Source organism: Mirounga angustirostris, unplaced genomic scaffold (assembly GCF_029215605.1).
Source record: "Mirounga angustirostris isolate CCGP_5_RB_7025 unplaced genomic scaffold, mMirAng1.0.hap1 SCAF_12, whole genome shotgun sequence".
In the NCBI taxonomy this organism is placed as follows: Eukaryota; Metazoa; Chordata; class Mammalia; order Carnivora; family Phocidae; genus Mirounga; species Mirounga angustirostris.
The window spans coordinates 75,539,473-75,561,682 of NW_026991720.1; the positions used below are offsets into that span (position 1 = coordinate 75,539,473).

Genomic DNA, 22,210 nt, shown 5'->3' on the forward strand with positions numbered 1-22,210 from the left:
TTTTGTGGACGAAAAGACCAATAGTTTACACTGGCTCTGAACCAGATATCAATGATAAAGAACCGGATTTAAGATAAACATGTCATTACAGGTCCCAGTCCTTTGTCTGTCTTTCCTAACTCCCTTACTAGTTAAATCTGACCTGAACGCAGTTGAAGCCGTGTATAACCGGATAATTCACTTGGTGTGAATAGTCAAAAGTTTTCTACGGAACTATTAACGTGTTTAATTACAGAGCAGCTCCAACCCTTGCTGGAGGTGTTGCATAATATATGATTGCACACCTTTCTAATAAAAGTTCTGACTTCTGAGATATACCAGGCCAAAAAGGCTTCAGATACGAAATTGAAATTACTTGTAGTAGTTATTTCTGAAGCTGTGATAAAGAACATATCTCAAAGTATGTAAATGCTGTGTTCTGGATAACGTTAAAATTGGTTTACAAAGGGGGCTCGTGGGTGGCTCAGTTGTTAAGCATCTGCCTTCAGCTCAGGTCATGATCCCAGGGTCCTGGGATCCAGCCCTACATCGGGCTCCCCGCTCCGCGGGAAGCCTGCCTCTCCCTCTCCCTCTCCCCCTGCTTGTGTTCCCTCTCTCGCTGTGTCTCTCTCTGTCAAATAAATAAAATCTTAAAAAAAAAAAAAAATTGGCTTACAAGGTAGTATTTTTTTTTTTATGTGACAGAGACACAGCGAGAGAGGGAACACAAGCAGGGGGAGAGGGAGAGGGAGAAGCAGGCTTCCTGCCGAGCAGAGAGCCCCATGCGGGGCTCAATCCCAGGATCCTGGAACCATGACCCGAGCGGAACGCAGACGCTTAACGACTGAGCCACCCAGGCGCCACACAAGGTAGTATTCTTAAACAGAGTAATTTTTAAAAACTGCTCAAAAGCCTTCATTGTACATTTTTCTTCTTCCTGCTGAGTTTTGGCACCTCTTAAAAAGTTTGTGCATGTTTAATGCCTGTTGGTGGCATACAATTTAGGGTCTCTTACCTTCACTGTCTTTCTCCTACTCTGGATATTGATTTAAAGGGAAGAAAAGTATTTCTGTAAAGATTCCTGGATTCTTGGAAGGGGAAAAAATGTGGACTGAATAAAGATGACAGGAACAGAGACTTGCATGTGCAGAGCAAAAAATGTAACCTCTTAAAATATGTTATACTGGTAAGTGTATGTACCCATAGCCTAAAAAGCATATAAATGATTTTTCTTCAAAATGAGTAATATGTATTTTAATGGTTGATTCCAAATTATGTTATGTTCAGGTTAAATTTGAACTACTTTGCATTTCCTAGAATGATGTGGGCGATATTGGCTACAAGGACCATGTTTCAGGCACATGAAGTACATTGATAACAAGTTGTCCCAAGATTAAAAACTGATTGTGAATCAAAATACTTTTCTGGACAAAAACTTGTAGGTACTGTAAGTGGTGGTAATAAGTTTTTTTAAGTTGCCATGAAAGAGCTTTCATTTTTAGTCCTACATAGCTCTTTCTCACTATACTACAAATAGAAAAAGCCCTTATGGACAAGTCTAGATGAGTTCCATAATAAAAAGTACAAAACTACCAGAAGTTTGCATTTCCATCTGCACATCTAGCTTACTGCTAAGACTTGTAACTCTCATGAGACAGGGAACTGAAGGGACTCCATTTTAGAAAAGCTCTCTCTCTGCTGTTTCTCTGCTAGGCCCCATTTACTCATGTTCTATATTTCATCTTGCATCTGAGTAAACCAAAGAAGCTATGTTCCCACTCCAGGACGGGGAAGCAAGAAAGTTGATCATTTTCTGAGTTTTGTCCGGGGCCCCCATACACCTGATAAAATCTTAAGAACAAACCACAGTGGACCCTGGTGCCAGTAGCTCCTTCAGTGATTTATGGAGTTACACCTGTTGTTCACTGGACACTCACCTTTGATGGGACCCTAACCTGGATTCCTTTTTTTTTTTTTGGTAGTTTTATGGCTTTATTAACACAAATATGAGGTGCACATAAGCTGTCTATTCATTTTCTTCACTGTGCAGCCTGGCATTGGGATTGGTGGCTCTGGTGGCCGGCTGGGCTGCTCTTTCCACAATGGCTTTGCAGTTCTCGGAGGAGACATTGTGAGCAATCTCTGCACACTAAGATTTGTTGCACATCAGCAGCACTTCAAGCTCCTTGACATTGTGGACTAGAAACTTCCAGAAGCCACTGGGCAACTCAACAATCAATGTTGAGTATCAAGATCTGGCCCTTGAATCTTCTACGCACTCTATCATCACTGCCTCTGGGTTTCCGCCAGTTGTGCTTAATTTTGACATACCGGTCTGACTGGTGCCAAATGAACTTCTTGATCCTCTTTTTAATGATCTTAGGCTTCACCAGAGGTCTGAGGGCATCCATGATGCCCAGTAACAGATGGCTGCCACCTCCTCAGGCAGCGCCGAGGAAGAGAGCCTAACCTGAATTCCTGAAGGAACCATACCCTGGACCCCTTTCCAGTATAAAACCCTAATCTCAGGCAATGGAGAAATTCACTTCTCCTTTTCTGAGCCTCCCAGACCCTCCATCTACTATATGCTATCACTTACGCTATTCATTAAACTCTGCTTTCATGTCTTCCTGGCTTGGGTTTGATTTCTATTCTGCACAAAGCCAAGGACCCTCTTGGCTTTTCCTGTGGGACCCTTTTTGGGTCCTCAGACATGGCTTGCCTACATCACTAAGAAGTAATGAAGGACTCTGAAAAACAAACTGAGGGTTCTAGAGGGAGGGGGGCGAGAGGATGGGTTAGCCTGGTGATGGGTATTAAAGAGGGCACGTTCTGCATGGAGCACTGGGTGTTATACACAAACAATGAATCATGGAACACTACATCAAAAACTAATTAATGTATGGTGATTAACATAACAATAAAAATTTTTAAAAAAAGAAGTAATGAAGTAATGTATAAGTAGCTCTAATCTATGAGATAGATCTTTACTTTCATCCCAATGCATAAAATGAACATAGTGAAGAGATAATTATGTGATCTTTTATTTTTAATGGGGAGGACAGTAAAAAGGTGGTCATTTTGGGAAGCAGCCAACAGCAAACTAAAGCATGCTGGATGCAAAGAGACCAACCAGAGACTAAAAATTAACTCCACTACCAACGACAGATGAACACACAAGGGGCCTCTTTTTGGTACTGATCATTGTTTGGGGATTGCCTTTGATGATATTTACTGTATATAAAAATTTACCACCAGAGTCCTGGGGAAGAATTAAGGTAACTATGATGTTTTATATCTGATATAAAGTTCCTTATTACTAAACAGAACATAACATTTTAAAAAAATGTAAAGCCTTATCAAGATATAATTTACATACCATAGTTTGCCCATTGAAGTATGTAAATCAATGGCTTTTACTGTATTTGCAGGGTTATGTGGTCACCATAATCGAATTTTAGAACATTTTTATCACCCCCAAAAGAGCACATTGTACCCATTAGCAGTCATTCCTCACCAACCCCCCATTCCTACTTTCCCGGCCTTATGCAACCATTAATCTACTTTCTGTCTCTATAGACTTGCCTATTCTAGATACTTCATATGAATAGGATCATACCATAGGTCTTTTGTGACTGGCTTCTTTCACTTTGCATCATGTTTTCAAGATTTATCCATGTTGTAGCATCTATCTGTACTTCATTTCTTTTTATGGCTGAATGATATGTTGTATGGATATACCACATTTTATCAATTTGTCAGTTGACAGGCATTTGGATTGTTTCTGTCTCTTGGTTATCAAAATAATGCTGCTGCTGTAAATGTTCATGTACAAGTTTTTGTGTGAGCATATGTTTTCATACCTAGGAGCGGAATTGTTGGATCATATGCTAACTCTATGTTTAACATTTTTAGAAACTGCCATGCTGCTTTCCACCACAGCAACTGCACCGTTTTACATTCCCACCAACAATGAATCAAGGTTCCAATTTCTCCACACCATAAAAACAGTAACAATATAACAGTAACACTTGTCATTGTATGTCCTTTTTGTTATAGCCATCCTAGTAGATGTGAAGTGTTAGCTCACTGTGGTTTTAATTTGCATTTCTATGAAGACTAATGATGTTGAGCATCTTTTCCTGTGCTTATTGGCCAGTTGTGTATCATTGGAGAAACATCTATTCAGATTTTTTACCCATTTTTTTTTTAACTGGCTTGTCTTTTTGTTGTTGAGTTTTAAGAGTTCTTTATATATTCTGGATAAAAATCGTATCAGATAAATGATTTGCAAATATTTTTCTTCCATCCTGTGTATTGTCTTTTCATTTCTTGATAATGTCCTTTGAACCACAAATGTTTTTAATTTTAATGATGTCCTAATCAGTCTTCTATCACTTGTAATTTTGACAGTGTAGCTAAGAAGTCATTACCTAAGCTAAGATCATAAAGATATACTCGGGTGTTTTCTTCTAAGAGTTTTATCATTTTGGCTCTTATACTTATGCCTATGATCCACTGTAAGTTACTTTTTATGTGTGGTGTGAGGTAGGGGTCCAAATTCACTCTTTTACATGTGGAAATCCAGTTGTCCCAGAATCATTTGTTGAAAACATTATTCTTTCCTCGTAAAACTGGCTTGGCTCCTTTGTCAAAAGCCAATGGAGTATAAATGTTAGGGCTTATTTCTGCACTCTCAACTCTCGTTGGTTCATCTATATGTCTATTCTATGCCAGTACCACACTGTCTTGATTATTACAGTTAAATTTTAAAATATGGAAGTCTGAGTTCTCCGACTTTGTGGGTCTTTTTTCAAGATCGATTTGGCTATTTTGGATTTCTGTGTTTCCAAGGACCTAACATTTTGCAGGATAGCTAGGGACACCAGAATATACACCAAATTTGATTTAGTATATATATATATTGACTTTTCATCTAGATTATGCTTCTGAGAAACCAATCTAATCTAGTTAGTGAACTAGAAATACCAGTGTTCTTGGTTCTTTCCAGTATCATGCAGCTATATCTTCATTTACACAATTGTTATGAAGAAAAAGGTATTTACAAATGTGAAGTTTAATGTGAATATTTGTTAATAACACTAGGTTTATAATCTACATATGGCATAATATTCATGTTAACGGGTATCTAGGGGATCTTTCCCCAGATCAAAGAATAAGAGAAACAAGAGAAATAAGATAATAGAAATAATGTATATGTATCCTCAAAAGGACACCAGTCTTATTCCATTTAGTTTTTAAATAACTATAGTTTACCAAGAAAGTGCTGTGGTCAGCCCTCTAGAAAAACATAAGTTAGGGCCAATCATCAGGCCGTAGGCTAGAAGGCAAATAGTATTATCAAGAATCTAACTTTGGTGCTCGCTTTGGCAGCACGTACACTAAACAAGAATCTAACTTTGAAAGTCATTTGAAAAACTTGTTACCATGGAATTGTGCGTGATCTCTCTGATTATATTTCATCATGTTTACTGACATTTGAACCTGAACTTGTTTTAGTTTTAGGAATATTTTTCCATTTTTAGTTGTGTTTTTATAATCAACAATATGAAATGTTCTACTAACATATAAAAATTGTCAATCAACATTAAGTGCTTAGAGGTAAATGTCAGATTTTGAGAGTGACTTTTAATTTGTTACGTTTTTGTAATACACTGAATATTTTGTCTTTTTAAATTTGCATTCCATATTTATACCTCATATTTTGATACATACCTTATAATGTACTTTGTGTATTAAAATACATGTATATTTTCTTTGAAGTATATTGAAGGCATTGTATTATTTAAAATAACTCTGGGGTACCTGGGTGGCTCAGTCAGTTAAGTGGCTGCCTTTGGCTCAGGTCATGATCTCAGGGTCCTCGAATAGAGCCCCGCATTGGGCTCTCTGCTCAGCAGGGAGCCTGCTTCTCCCTTTTCCTCTGCCTACTGCTCTGCCTACTTGTGCTTCTCTGTCAAGTAAATAAATAAATATATAATTAATAAATAAATAATCTATTTATTATAAATAATAATAAATAATAAATAAATAAATAATCTAAAAAAATAATAAAATCAAATAATTCTGGGTACTTAACCATCATTCTGCATGGTTGTTTTTTTTTCTATCCTTCAGTTATTAGAAAGGATACCATACACCAAACAGAGGGAGCTTCATTATGGGTTTGTACAGAAGGGAAGGTGTCATGTTATTCTGTATTTTTTCATCACAGTACCTTTACCAATTTGCAAGTCCTCTGAGCTTCAATTTTTTTGTTTTGTTTTGTTTCCTTGCTTGTTTTTTTCTATCATGCTTGTGACTAAACACTAACACTTAAAATTACCAAGAACTTTTTGAAAGTTTTATTATAAGGATTTTTATGTCAGCCATGAGATGAGATTAAGTCACCTGCTATGTCACACTTCCTTGTAATTATGGAACTTAAAAAAATGGGAAGCACAAATAATTGGAATTTACGTTTAGTATATACCAAGATAATTGATGTTTTTAAAGATCTGAAATGTTGCATAATCTCAAGTACCTTCTGAATTGCCAAAGAGATACGAAATTATGTTCTACATACTCAGGATCAAGCATCAGTTATTGTCCTTTTATTCTTGACAATCCTTATATTACAAAGCAGAGGCAAACAAAGCATGGTGTGATGTTTGTACTACCATCTTTAATATCAAGAAGCTGAAGGAAGATTTCCATTTCTGCTCCAAATATCAAACTTACCTTCCCCCATAATAACATCCCCCTTTAGCATCCCCCATAATAGCATGCTAAAAAGGTTCAAAGCCTTGTCATCTAAACATATTAACATATAAGCGACTTGAGATATACACAGTATATGAATAAGATCGCTACTGTAGTGAAATTAATTAAATACAAATCCCTTTCCTTATTCTTTTTCCAGTTACTGGTTACTTTTCAAACACAAACTCATAAGGTTACTATGCTACTTTGAAGAAGTAATTTCATTTTTTATTAGAGCCAAGTGGAACCATGTGTTCCTTGTTGAAACTTCTAACGACTACTGATTTCTTCTGTACTGACAGTCCCTGTCTAGCTTTACTTGAATTCTATACATTCAGTATCTTTAAACTGTCCTATCTCTTGTGGCGCCTGGATGGCTCAGTCAGTTAAGCAGCTGCCTTCGGCTCTGGTCATGATCTCAGGGTCCTGGGATCCAGCAGAGCCGCGCATCACTTCCGTGTTGGGCTCCCTGCACAGCGGGGAGCCTGGTTCTCCCTCTCGCTCTGCCCCTCCCCCCGCTTGTGTCCTCTCTCTCTCTCTCCCTCTCTCTCAAATAAATTAATAAATTTTTTTTTAAAATAATAAAATGTCCCATCTCAGCTAGTATATTTGTGCTTTCCTTTAGGCTTTCTCTTTCTCTGAATTCACAGGACCTCTTGAACAATCTTTGTCTTTTCATTTTTATTTCTGTCTTGTTATACCTCCGGGGCACATCACCTCATGTGAGCCTAAAGCTCACGGGACACACGTGATTTGTAGCCAGGCTTCCCAACTTGGCTCAAAGGCACTATGTTGATGTTGAGTGGTCTTGAAAATTCAGAAGCCGTGTTCAGTAATTATTTGGGTGTACAAATCTGGAGCTCAAGAGAAAGTTTATATGAGGCTTCAAAGAAAATATAACTATCATATGAAATTTCAGGGAGAAAAAGTAGTGAGTTTTTTTTAAGAGAGAACTTCAGCATCTACAGCTCTCCCTGTATCTCCTTATTTTGTACCTTGTGTTCTTCTCTGTGGTAACTCTTACTGTCCGTTGAAGTGCTGAATTCCCCACCTAAATCAAGGAAATTCCCTTTTTAGTTCAATGAAGACAAACTTAAATTTTCAAAAGGAATACAAACAGGAATTTTAAGACAAAGTGTGTAGAAATGACAATACAAACTTATCCTAACAACTTAAATCTAGCCATAAAGGGGCTTAGCTGGTACCACCTGGTAGCTGCCTCAGCATATTCTAAAGCAATAATTTTCAAAATGGGGTGATTTTGCCCACCAAAATATTTTTGGAAATACTTCCAATGATCACAACTGTAAGTGGAGGTGTTATTGACATTTAGTGGGGAGAGACCAGAGATTCTGTTAAATATCCAACAAAAATATTTATCTGACCCAAAATGTCAATAGTGCTGAGGTTAAGAAACCCTGGTCTAAGTAAATATGTGAAAAGAAGGAGGTTCAACCACGCTGTTTGGCCTTGGAACCAAAGTGACTTAGGTTGGTACTTGAATGTACTGAAAGATCTGCCAAAGGCCAGGATCGATCTCAAAATCTTTTCTAATGCAGTGTAACCAGTATCTTCTCAGCCTAACAACCAAATTCTTTTTTTTTTTTTTTTTTTTTTAATTTATTCTTGACACAGAGAGAGTGAGCACAAGCAGGGACAGCGGCAGGCAGAGGGAGAAGCAGGCTTCCCGAGGAGCAAGGAGCCTGATTGTGGGGCTTGATCCCAGGACCCAGGGATCATGACCTGAGCTGAAGGTGGTTGCTTAACCGACTGAGCCACCCAGGCACCCCTAACAACCAAATTCTTGTTTCTTGTCAGTGGGAATTCTAAATCTGGTACTTCTTTTGTGTGTGTGGAGGAAAAATAAAACCATATAGATAACCAATGATTAAAACTTTATGAGTTTAGAGAGCTGGCTTTCTCTACATCCCCAGTTCTCTTTGATTACTTAGGTGCCCTAAGAAAAAAAAATGACAGACTTCCATCAGTAGGTTTTAAGAAGCAGTAATGTGAAAGTTCCCTTAAAGAGGTAAAACAAGTCATTATTTAGCATCTACAGAATGTGTAAAATTCTGCAGGGAACTATAGATGAATTTTTTAAAGCATCATCTTCACTAGTTTTATGTCAGTGTTTTGCCTTCGGCTTTACTGGAGGCTGTCTCAAGGAACAACCACATGAAATTTGATATATGCTATAAACATGTTAAGAATGTAGTGTTACATCCCTTACAATATCCTCTATTATGCCCCACTTTAAAACTTTCTTTTAGGTTTGAGTTCAGGGAAAGCTTTGGTACGGTTCCTCCTTTCTGATAATGAAATTTAAATAACTTACTGGATTTCCTTATAGCTAGCAGGAAACTCAGCAAAATTTTGATCACATGTTGTCCTTTGTCCTACATAAATATTTTCTTACCTTTTTTGTTGAAAGCACTTTCAAATCCTGTGTAATAAGAGAGGTGGATGGAAAAGGAAAAACCAAGAGGGAGAAAAAGGGTATGTAGTTAAAGAGTTCAGAAACAAATGTCCATGTGAAAATAACTAGAGAATATGATGTGTCTTTTAAAAATTGAGTACTAGGGCAGGGAGGAGCAAGATGGCGGAGGAGTAGGAGACCTAAATTTCATCCAGTCCCAGGAATTCAGCTAGATGGGGATCAAACTATTTTGAACACCTACAAACTCAACAGGAGATTGAAGAAAAGAATAGCAACAACTCTCTGAACATAAAAGTGACCACTTTTTGGAAGGTAGGACATGCGGAGAAGTGAATCTGAGGTGATATTCGGGAGGATAGACGGCTGGGGAGGGGGCCTCCATCTGTCGCTTCTGGCAAGTGATAGAGCCACAGAGCACAAAATCAGAATTTTTAGAAGTCTGCTCTGCTGAGGGACGTCGCTCCAGTGGCTAAGCAGGGGGTGGAACCCTCGTGGGACAGTGTGGTCTCAGGACCCTCAGGATCACAGAAAGACCAGGGGTGCCTGAGTGCAGCAGAGCTCCCAGGTATTGGAGCGGGGAAGCTGGCTGCAGAGACAGAGCCGAGGCGCGGGCTCTCAGCTCAGGGTTGCCATAAACCGTGATCACACGGTGGCACAGTCGGGCCACTGCTCTTCCAGCAGGGACCCAACAAGCAGCAGATCCGGGGAGACTCCCCTTCCTCCCCCGAGAGGAGCGGCACGGGAGCACACCGCAGGGATCTGCTGGGTTTGGGGACTCCAGACGGAGTCGTGTGCCAGAGATAGAAATGCTTGGTCACAGGCCAGATGAGCACGGAGAGCGGCTGGAGACCAGGGAAATGGGAGTAGGTGACTGCTTTTCTCTGGGGGCTCACTGAGGAGCGGGGCCCCGAGTTCTCGGCTTCTCCGGGGCGGAGATTGGGAGGCCGCCATTTTCACTCTCTGCCTCCAAAGCTGTACGGAAAGCTCGCAGGGAACAAAAGCTCTGGAGAGCAACCCGAGCAGATTACTTAGCCCGGACCGGGCAAGGGCAGGGCAATTCCACCTCCAGCAAAGACATTTGGGAACCACGGCAACAGGCCTCTCCCCCAAAAGATCAGCAAGAACAGCCACCAAGTCCAAGTTTACCGATCAATGAGAATGGCAGAACTCCAGCACTAGGGGAATACTGCACATAGAATTCATGGCTTTTTTCCCCCGATTCTTAGTCTTTCGAAGTTAATTTTTAAAATTTTCTTTTTTTTTCTTTTGAGTTTTTCTTTTTCCCTTTTTCAACCAACATCTTATCAATCCCTTTTTTTAAAAATCTTTTTTATTTTTCATTTTTAGAGTCATATTCTATCCCTTCATAGTAGTTAACCTTATTTTTGGTATATATATAAGTTCTCTCTTTAAAATTTTGGGATACAGTTGCTTCTAACAGACCAAAATATACCCTAAATCTCTAGTGTATGGCTTTGTTCTACTCTCCTGCCTGATCACATTCTCTCCCTTTTTTTTTTAATTTCTCTTCTTTCTTTTTTCAACCACCTTCTTATCTATCAATTCCTTTTATAAAATCTTCTATAATTTTCATCTTTACAGTCATGTATTTACCTTCATTGTATTTGCCCTTATTTTTGTAGATATATAAGCTTTTCTTTCTTCAGAATTTTGGGAGGCAGTTTCTTCTAAGATACCAAAATATGCCCAAAATCTAGTGTGTGGCATGATCTATTTACCAGCCTGATCATATTTGGTCATATTCTTTTTTTTTTTTTTTTCATCTCTCTTTTTCTTTCTTTCCCTTTCTTTTCCCCTGGTTTCAGGTCTCTTCTGATTTGTTTAGTGTATATTTTTCTGGGGTCATTGTTACCCTGTTAGCATTTTGTTCTCTCATTCATCTATTCTCCTCTGGACAAAATGACAAGACTGAAAAAAATCACCTCAAAAAAAAAAAAAAACAAGAGGCAGTACTGACTTCCAGGGACCTAATCAATACAGACATTAGTAAGATGTTGGAACTAGGGTTCAAATGACGATTATAAAGATTCTAGCTGGGCTTGAAAAAAGCATGGAAGGTATTAGAGAAACCCTTTCTGGAGAAATAAAATAACTAAAATCTAACCAAGTCGAAATAAAAAAGGCTATTAATGAGGTGCAATAAAAAATGGAGGCTCTAACTGCTACAATAAGTGAGGCAGAAGAGAGAATTAGTGATATAGAAGACCAAATGATGGAAAATAAAGAAGCTGAGAAAAAGAGAGATAAACAACTACTGGATCATGAGGGCAGAATTCGAGAGATAAGTGATGCCATAAGATGAAACAATATTACAATAATTGGGATCCCAGAAGAAGAAGAAAGAGAGAGAGGGGCAGAAGGTATATTGGAGCAAATTATAGCAGAGAACTTCCCTAATTTGGGTAAGGAAACAGGCATCAAAATCCAGGAGGCACAGAGATTCCCCCCTCAAAATCAATAAAAATAGGTCAACACCCGACATCTAATAGTAAAACTTACGAGTCTCAGAGACAAAGAGAAAATCCTGAAAGCAGCTCAGGACAAGAGGTCTGTAACCTATACTGGTAGAAACATTAGATTGGCAACAGACCTATCCACAGAGACCTGGCAGGCCAGAAAGGACTGGCAGGATATATTCAGACCACTAAACGAGAAAAATACGCAGCCAAGAATATTACATCCAGCTAGGCTGTCATTGAAAATAGAAGGAGAGATAAAAAGCTTCCAGGACAAACAAAAACTAAAGGAATTTGCAAACACAAAACCAGCCCTACAAGAAATATTGAAAGGCGTCCTCTAAGCAAAGAGAGATCCTAAAAGCAACATAGACCAGAAAGGAACACAGACAATATACAGTAACAGTCCCCTTACAGGCAATACAATGGCACTAAATTCCTATCTTTCAATAGTTACCCTGAATGTAAATGGGCTAAATGTCCCAATGAAAAGACACAGGCTGTCAGATTGGATTAAAAAACAAGACCCATCGATATGCTTCTGCAAGAGACTCATTTTAGACCCAAAGACACCCCCAGATTGAAAGTGAGGGGGTGGAAAACCATGTACCATGCTAATGGACACCAGAAGAAAACTGGGGTGGCAATCCTTCGATCAGACAAATTAGATTTTAAACCAAAGACTATAATAAGAGATGAGAAGGACACTATATCATACTTAAAGGGTCTATCCAACAAGAAGATCTAACAATTGTAAATATCTATGACCCTGACATGGGAGCAGCCAATTATATAAGGCAATTAATAACAAAAGCAAAGAAACACATCGACAATAAAATAATAGTGGGGGACTTTAACACCCCCCTCACTGGAATGGACAGATCATCTAAGCAAAAGATCAACAAAGAAATAAAGACTTTAAATGACACACTGGACCATATGGACTTCACAGATATATTCTGAACATTCCATCCCAAAGCAACAGAATATACATTCTTCTCTAGTACCCATGGAACATTCTCCAGAATAGATCACATCCTAGGTCACAAATAGGGTCTCAACTGGTACCAAAAGATTGGGATCATTCCCTGCCTATTTTCAGGCCACAATGCTTTGAAACTAGAACTCAATCACAAAAGGAAACTCGGAAAGAACTCAAATACATGGAGGCTAAAGAGCATCCTACTAAAGAATGAATGGGTCAACCAGGAAATTAAAGAAGAATTTAAAAAATTCATGGAAACAAATGAAAATGAAAACAAAACTGTTCAAAATCTTTGGGATGCAGCAAAAGCAGTCCTAAGAGGAAAGTATATAGCAATACAAGCCTTTCTCAAGAAACAAGAAAGGTCTCAAGTACACAACCTAACCCTACACCTAAAGGAGCTGGAGAAAGAACAGCAAATAAAGCCTAAACCCAGCAGGAGAAGAGAAATCATAAAGATCAGAGCAGAAATCAATGAAATAGACACCAAAAGATCAGTAGAACATATCAATGAAACTAGGAGCTGGTTCTTTGAAAGAATTAACAAGATTGATAAACGCCTGGCCAGACTTACCAAAAAGAAAAGAGAAATGACCCAAATCAGCAAAATCATGAATGAAAGAGGAGAGATCACAACCAACACCAAAGAAATACAAACAATTATAAGAACATATTATGAGTAACCATATGCCAGCAAATTAGATAACCGGGAAGAAATGGATGCATTCCTAGAGATGTATCAACTACTAAAACTGAACCAGGAAGAAATAGAAAACCTGAACAGACCTATAACCACTAAGGAAATTGAAGCAGTAACAAAAATCTCCCAACAAACAAGAGCCCAGGGACAGATGGCTTACCAGGGAATTCTACCAAACATTTAAAGAAGAATTAATACCTATTCTTCTGAAACTGTTCCAAAAAATAGAAATGGAAGGAAAACTTCCAAACTCGTTTTATGAAGCCACCATTACCTTGATCCCAAAACCAGACAAAGACCCCATCAAAAAGGAGAATTACAGACCAATATCCCTGATGAATATGGAAGCAAAAATTCTCACCAAAATACTAGCCAATAGGATCCAACAGTACATTAAACGGATTATTCACCATGACCAAGTGGGATTTATACCTGGGCTGCAAGTTTGGTTCAACATCCACAAATCAATCAATGTGATACAATACATTAATAAAAGAAAGAACAAGAACCATATGATCCTCTCAATAGATGCAGAAAAAGCATTTGACAAAGTACAGCATCCTTTCTTGATCAAAACTCTTCAGAGTATAGGGATAGACGGTACATACCTCAATATCATAAAAGCCATCTATGAAAAACCCACAGCGAGTATCATTCTCAATGGGGAAAAACTGAGAGCTCTCCTCCTAAGGTCAGGAACATGGCAGGGATGTCCACTATCCCCACTGCTATTCAACACAGTACTAGAAGTCCTAGCCACAGCAATCAGACAGCAAAAAGAAATAAAAGGCATCCAAATCGGCAAAGAAGGAGTCAAACTCTCACTCTTTGCAGATGATATGATATTTTATGTGGAAAACCCAAAAGACTCCACCCCAAAACTGCTAGAACTCATACAGGAATTCAGTAAAGTGTCAGGATATAAAGTCAATGCACAGAAATCAATAGCATTTATATACACCAACAACAAGACAGAAGAAAGAGAAATTAAGGAGTTGATCCCATTTCCAATTGCACCGAAAACCATAAGATACCTAGGAATAAATCTAACCAAAGAGGCAAAGAATCTGTACTCAGAAAACTATAAAATACTCATGAAAGAAATTGAGGAAGACACAAAGTGGAAAAACATTCTTTTTTCAGAGAAATGGAACAAATAATCCTAAAATTTGTATGGAACCAGAAAAGACCCCGAATAGCCAGAGGAGTGTTGAAAAAGAAAAGCAAAGCTGGTGGCATCACAATTCCAGACTTAAAGCTCTATTACAAAGCTGTCATCATCAAGACAGTATGGTACTGGCACAAAAACAGACATATAGATCAGTGGAATAGAATAGAGAGCCCAGAAATGGACCCTCAACTCTATGGTCAACTCATCTTTGACAAAGCAGGAAAGAATGTCCAATGGAAAAAAGACAGTCTCTTCAACAAATGGTGTTGGGCAAATTGGACAGCCACATGCAGAAGAATGAAACTGGACCATTTCCTTACACACAAAAATAGACTCAAAATGGTTGAAAGACCTCAATGTGAGACAGGAGTCCATCAAAATCCTAAAAGAGAACACAGGCAGCAACCTCTTCGACCTCAGCTGCAGCAACTTCTTCCTAGAAACATCGCCAAAGGCAAGGGACACAAGGGCAAAAATGAACTATTGGGACTTCATCAAGATAAAAAGCTTTTGCACAGCAAAGGAAACAGTCAACAAAACCAAAAGACAACCGACAGAATGGGAGAAGATATTTGCAAATGACATATCAGATAAAGGGCTAGTATCCAAAATCTATAAAGAACTCATCAAACTCAACACCCAAAGAACAAAGAATCCAATCAAGAAATGGGCAGAAGACATGAACAGACATTTTTCCAAAGAAGACATCCAAATGGCCAACAGACGCATGAAAAAGTGCTCAACATCGCTCGGCATCAGGGAAATCCAAATCAAAACTTCAATGAGATACCACCTCACACCAGTCAGAATGGCTAAAATTAACAAGTCAGGAAACAACAGATGTTGACAAGGATGTGGAGAAAGGGGAACCCTCCTACACTGTTGCAATGCAGTTGCAATGCAAGCTGGTGCAGCCGCTCTGGAAACATTATGGAGGTTCCTCAAAAAGTTGGAAATAGAGCTACCATACAACCCAGCAACTTCACTACTGGGTATTTACCCCAAAGATATGAATGTAGTGATCTGAATGGACACATGCACCCCGATGTTTATAGCAGTAATGTCCACAGTAGTCAAAGTATGGAAAGAGCCAAGATGTCCATCAACAGATGAATGGATAAAGAAGATGTGCTATATATATACAATGGAATATTATGCAGCCATCAAAAGGAATGAAATCTTGCCTTTTGCAATGACATGGATGGAATTGGAGGTTATGCCGAGTGAAATAAGTCAGTCAGAGAAAGACAAGTATCATATGATCTCACTGATATGAGGAATTCTTAATCTCAGGAAACAAACAGGGTTGCTGGAGTGGTGGGGGGTCGGAGGGATGGGATCACTGGATGATGGACATTGGGAAGGGTATGTGCTATGGTGAGCGCTGTGAATTGTGTAAGACTGTTGAATCACAGACCTGTATCTCTGAAACAATACATTATATGTTAAAAAAAGGAAGAAGATAGTAGGAAGGGAATAATGAAGGAGGGGAATCAGAGGGGGAGACGAACCATGAGAGACTATGGACTCTGAGAAAAAACCTGAGGGTTCTGGGGCGGGGAGGAGGATGGGTTAGCCTGGTGATGGGTATTAAAGAGAGCACGTATTGAATGGAGCACTGGGTGTTATTCGCAAACAATGAATCATGGAACACTACATCAAAAACTAATGATGTAATGTATGGTGATTAACATAACATAACATAACATAACATAAATAAATAAAATAAAATATAAAAAAAAAGAGAGATGGGTACTCAATGAAAAAAAAAAAAAAAAGAAACCAGAAAGTTCAGGACAGTTCAGCCCAATAGATCACAATCACTGAGACTTCAGACCCACCCAAATTAAAGGGAAATTATCCCTTCCTGTCATTTGATGTCATGCCAACTTCAGTGAGGTGGGAAAGAAACTACCAATTCCAAAGGACAGATGGGTCTTTCTTCCCTCCAGACTGTATCTAACTTCCTGACACCCATAACCATTTCAGGGAGTCTTTGGAGGAGCCCAGCCATCACTAGAAATGTTCAGTGGAATGAAGAGGGGGCTCTGGAAGTTAAGCCAGGTCACATACAGGAGGATTAAATGGGACAAATGCATGATAACATGTTTCTCTTACTATTCCCAAACTGAAAGCAATAATGTACTTGCTCTTATAGGGTTTTTTCTAATTTTTTCTACTTTTAATTTGGCCAAATAAATTATTTTAATGTTTCCAGTAAATAAATAAATAAATAAAAACTGAGTGCTAGGGAATGTTGTACAGGTCATAAATACCATCCACAGCATTTTAACACATGGGTGAGATTATCATGAGCTCTAACTCAGAGAAAATTTGGGAGAGATGGGCCACCAAGGAAATCTCTCAGTTGGTAAGGAGGATGGAAGATGGGCTTTCAGTCTGAAAGTGATAACAGTAGAATGTTTGACAGGTGTGTAAAGGATGATGCGGCAGCCAGTGGAGATGGAAGATTCACACTGGGTATGCATAGAGGGAGAGAGATGGATAGACGGTGCTAATTGATGAAGAGCCTTGAATGCTACAGAGGGAAAAAATGCAAAATTTGAAAGCTGGAACTACAACCTCCTGTTTTAAAAATAAGAGACAAAGACCTCAACGGGTTGATTTCCCCCTCCACTGCCACTGGTCTAGAATGCAGATTCCCTTACTCTCTTTCTGCTATATCCTATTGCCTTTCGAGATTTCTCTTGTCAGTAGAAAGTCACTGTAGGCTTATATGCTAGAAAGTGTTTTATTTATTTTATTTATTTTTTATTTATTTATCAGAGAGATAGCACACAAGCAAGGGGAGCGGCAGGCAGAGGGAGAGGCAGTCTCCCCACTGAGCAGGGAGCCTGATACGGGGCTCAATCCCAGGACCCTAGGATCCTGACCGGAGCCGAAGGCAGACGCTTAACCAACTGAGCCACCCAGGCGCCCCTAGAAAGTGTTTTAGAAAGTGTAGCAAAGTGCGTGATAAGCTGTGAAGAGGGAGAACCAAAAAAGAGGCTTTCCTTTTCAAGAAGGAATTCATTACTGAAGGAAAAGAGAGAGAGAGGGCTTGTTGCTTAGGAGGCACTCCCAGTGCCCACTACATTATTGTTATAGTTCCTGCATGGCAAAAGACAAAAATATAAAAGTATTTATCAGGATAGGGATCTTCCTATGAAGTGTTGTGAATGTTCTACTTAGGTTATGGTCTGTGTCCTTTGGGCTGTCCCACCTGACCTGAAAGACAGCTGGCTTCCATTTCTTGATTACTTCATATTCAGAAGTTAGGCAAATTAGATAATATGGATTCACATAAAGATGAACTACGAGTTTCCTTAGGAGCAACCTCTCCGATACATTTCATAGAGGATTCCCTTAAGTAGCAGTCTTTGCACTGTAGGGAATATGCAGCTCCATATCATTACTACTTTCCAGGAAAATGAAAGGCGCTGAAAGATGCCTTTTTCCACATTTTGGAGAGTGCGTTTTATGAATGAGTTTAAATACTATAAATTTAATGTTTATGTTTGTTACTTGATACAAAATATTTTTGAGGAAATATTCCATTTAATCCTTAGTAATAGCTTTTCTCCTGAGAAATAGAAATTTGACAACTTGATGAAGTTTTTAGGCAAAACTTCAAATGACCTGCTCTTAGACCTGAATAGACATTTTTCCAAAGAAGACGTACAGATGGCCAATAGACACATGAAAAGATGCTCAACATCACTCATCATCAGGGAAATGCAAATCAAAATGACAATGAGGTATCACCTCACACCCACCAAAATGACTAGAATCAGAAGACAAGAAATGTTTTTTGGGTTTTTTTTAAAGATTTTATTTATTTACTTGACAGAGAGAGACACAGCGAGAGAGGGAACACAAGCAGGGGGAGCGAGAGAGGGAGAAGCAGGCTTCCTGCAGAGCGGGGAGCCCGAAGCGGGGCTCCATCCCAGGACCCTGGGATCATGACCTGAGCTGAGGGCAAACGCTTAATGACTGAGCCACCCAGGTGCCCCAGAAGAAAAGAAATGTTAAGTGTTGGTGAGGATGTAGAGAAAAAGGAACTCTCCTACACTGTTAGTGCAGATGTAAATTGGTATAACCACTATGGAAAAGAGTATGAAGTTTCCTCAAAAAATTAATAGAAATATCATATGATTCATTAATTTGACTACTGGGTATTTACCCAAAGAAAACATAAAAAAACACTAATTCAAAAAGATACATACACCCCTATGTTTAGTGCAACATTATTTATAATAGCCAAGATATAGAAGAAACCTAAGTGTCCATCATAGATGAAAGAATAAAGAAGATAAATACACACACATATACACACACACGAATAGTAACCTCAGCCGTAAAAAAGAATGAGATTTTGCCATTTGTGACAATATGGATGGACCTAGAGAGGATGAAAGGTACAGCGTAGGGAGTAGAGTCAGTGATATGGTAATAAATATTGTATGATGACAGGTGGTAGCTACACTTGTGGTGAGCACAGCAGAACATGTAGACTCGTGGACTCACTATGTTGCACACCTGAAATTAATGTAATACTGTGTGTCAACCACACTTCAATAAAAAAAAAAGAGTAGAGGAGGATAAAAATGACCTGCTTTTGTATCAGTAAAAATAAAGTATTTTTGGAGCACTAAGATTAAAGATACTTTAATATCTTTTTAAAAGCTTAAAGATACTCTATCACGTTAGTGTTTACACAGTAGCGTATCAACTTGTACTCAACATTGTCTTCTTGCTTTATTGAGGCAAATATATTTCATGTATAGTACCAAGAATGTCTGAGGTGCGTCCTACGTCTCTTCCTGGTTCTGAGACTGTTCTTGGTGGACAAAACCATCTAGATTTTAGGGCCATCATTTTTCCAGAAAGATTTTGCTGATGAGAATATAATATTCTTTTTTTAAAGATTTATTTATCTATTTATTTGAGAGAGAGAGAGCAAGTTGGGGGAGGAACAGAGGGAGAGGGACAAACAGACTCCCCGCGGATCACAGAGTGGAGCCCCTCGCAGGGCTCGACCCCACAACCTTGAGATCGTGACCTGAGCTAAAATTGAGTCAGCTGCTTCACCAACTGAGCCACCCAGGGGCCCTGACTATACAATATTCTTGAATAAACGATGAACCTTCATAAATGGATTTCAGAATAGCCGTGGAAAACCTCAAGACTCTATAGCAGGACCATTGTAATCCAGATAATGTGGGATGAAACAGAGTAGTATAGTTGGAACACTCATGAGAAGGTCTAGGAACCTACTTCTGCACCTGATATGTGTTCTCAGGCATGCGAGGATTAATCATGCAAACCCCAGGTAGGCTTCAGAGTTCTCTGGGAAATAAAATGATTACTCTCGGAGCTCCATCATCCCTCCTTACTTTATAGTGCTGAGAAACTCCCAGTGAGCTTTACCAGGAGTCCCAAAGCAGGACTCATCATGACCATGTCTGCTGCTGCGCAGAAATCCCAAGGGGAGCTGGAGTTGTCATAGTGTGAGCAGGATTTACCACCCACCACAGGAAACTTGTAGAAGTTCTTAGAACACAAAATGGGTTCCAGCATCTCTTGGGGCTGCTATCCACTGTTCCACACAAATTCCTGTAGGAAACCTTTCTTTTCTCTCTTGTCCTCTCACCTTGTTACCAGCAACCCAGGCTGACTGCACACCTGTTTCCTAGCAAATCTTTCCCACTGCCCACCATTTCTATAATCGTTGTGAATCTTTCTCAGGTGCAATTTCCCCCCTGAATCCCTGCATTACTGAAGCTGCTGGATGGGGACAGTGAATGTAACTTGTTGACACTGGTCACCTCATCCTGCAGCTTTCTTGTTAGCATTCCGAGTATTGTTCCCTCTACTTGCTGTGTGTAAGGTTCACTTCCTTTTCTCTGTGTTTCCTACAAAGTGACATGTAATTAGCTGAAGAAGTAAAAAGCTACTGCCCCTTGCCTAACATTCTGTTCAATACAAATGGACACTGGGGAGGGTATGTGTTGTGGTGAGCGCTGTGTGTTGTGTAAGACTGATGAATCACAGACCTGTACCCCTGAAATAAGTAATATATTATATGTTAATAATTTTTAAAAAATAATTTAAAAAAGAAAAGAAAGAAAGAAATCAACAAGTCAATTCTGTATTTTCCAGTTTTCTGTATCCATGGTTATGACAGCTCATATAAGGTGGGAATCCTCAGGCATTTTTTGCTGTATTTTATGGTGAAGCATATATACTATAAAAAAAAATAATCATAGACTGCCAAGTGTGTAACTTCTACCAAAAAAAAGTGTATTTGACATTCTGCTTGTATAAATCCAAAAGCGGAATTTTGTATGTTTTCATTACTTACACAATTCTGGGCTTCATGCTATCCCTTGTATTAATGTTTCCTTTTATTTTTTTAAGACTTTATTTATTTATTTGACAGAGAGAGACACAGCGAGAGAGGGGACACAAGCAGAGGGAGTGGGAGAGGGAGAAGTAGGCTTCCCGCTGAGCAGGGAGCCCGGTGTGGGGCCTGATCCCAAGACCCTGGGATCATGACCTGAGCCGAAGGCAGATGCTTAACGACTGAGCCACCCAGGTGCCCTTTAATGTTTCCTTTTAAATCAAAATTCAAACATAGGTCACGTTTAACTCATTGCCAAACCAAAGTGGGTGCTGCTTGAATTTTTATATGTGAAAAAAAGTAATAATGAATAAGAGCTATTATCTCTGGGTCATAAAAATAGGAATTATTTTTATTTCTTTGCACTCTTCTGCATTTTTCAATTGGCCTGACATAAATAATTTGTGTATATACTTGTATGCATGCATGCATGCATACATACATACCTATATATATCGGTATGTTTATCTATATCCACAGACACGTTTTTATGGGACCTCAGGATATTGTACAGTCCTGTGTCCCGCCTTCAGAAATATTATGTGCCATTATCCTTATAAGAGGTCCATCATCAGAAGCCTAGAAATATTAAGTGGCTTATCGAGAATTATACAAGCAAGAAGTAATGGAGGAGGGACCAGAACCAAGATGTTTCTGGCTTGTATTGTATTTTATATTTTTCCTGTTAAAATGTACATAACAGGTGGAAGTGTGGAACCACCCTTCCTCTAGTATTGTACATACGTGGTACCTGCTTTATGTTAAACCTCTGGTATTCTGAAACGTAAAGTGTGAAGTACAGGTGTATGTGTGTGTGTGTGTGTGGTCCTTAATCACTTTGAAAATTTTGTCCTTTTTTTAATCTAGGAGTGTCTTATACAGTAATAGGCTTGTATTAGATTCTCAATAATTATGCCTTAAAATATAAGAAAACATTAACAGTGTTTGCTTCTGGGTTGTGGGTAAATATTTTCCTTCTCATTTATATTTTCCCATGTTTTTCTTATTTTCCATAATGAATACGGCATAGTTTACCAGTAATCAAAACTGATTTCTTTATAAGAAGGCAATTGATATTCTTGAGTTCATGTTTTATTCCTCAAATAGGGAGGAAGTTTTGTTCTACTCAACAAGGACATATATTCATGGTAAATATTTAACACTGTAAATGCATTGCTTTTTAAAAAAAAATATTCTATCATAGGTTCATTTAATAATCTACTGGAAGTTACGAAAACCTCATCCCAGAGAAATACAAATACACATATACAAACAAAATGTAAAAAATTTCTGGAA

At 38.8% G+C, this 22,210-nt stretch overlaps 1 protein-coding gene and 1 pseudogene across 3 annotated transcripts in view; one reads left to right on the forward strand and one right to left on the reverse strand.

Moving 5' to 3' along the window:
• The window catches only part of TMEM243 (transmembrane protein 243), a 99,711-nt gene that overhangs the window by 858 nt on the left and 76,643 nt on the right, over positions 1 to 22,210 (forward strand). The window contains exon 2 of one of the 3 annotated variants that reach the window (XM_064575336.1): positions 685 to 848. The exons of the other annotated variants lie outside the window; for them this stretch is intronic. The gene's annotated coding sequence lies outside the window, so the exon portion shown is untranslated. The remainder of the gene's footprint in view (positions 1 to 684; positions 849 to 22,210) is intronic. 3 annotated transcript variants of the gene reach the window in all.
• LOC123835618 (large ribosomal subunit protein eL32-like) lies at positions 2,006 to 2,390 on the reverse strand (annotated as a pseudogene).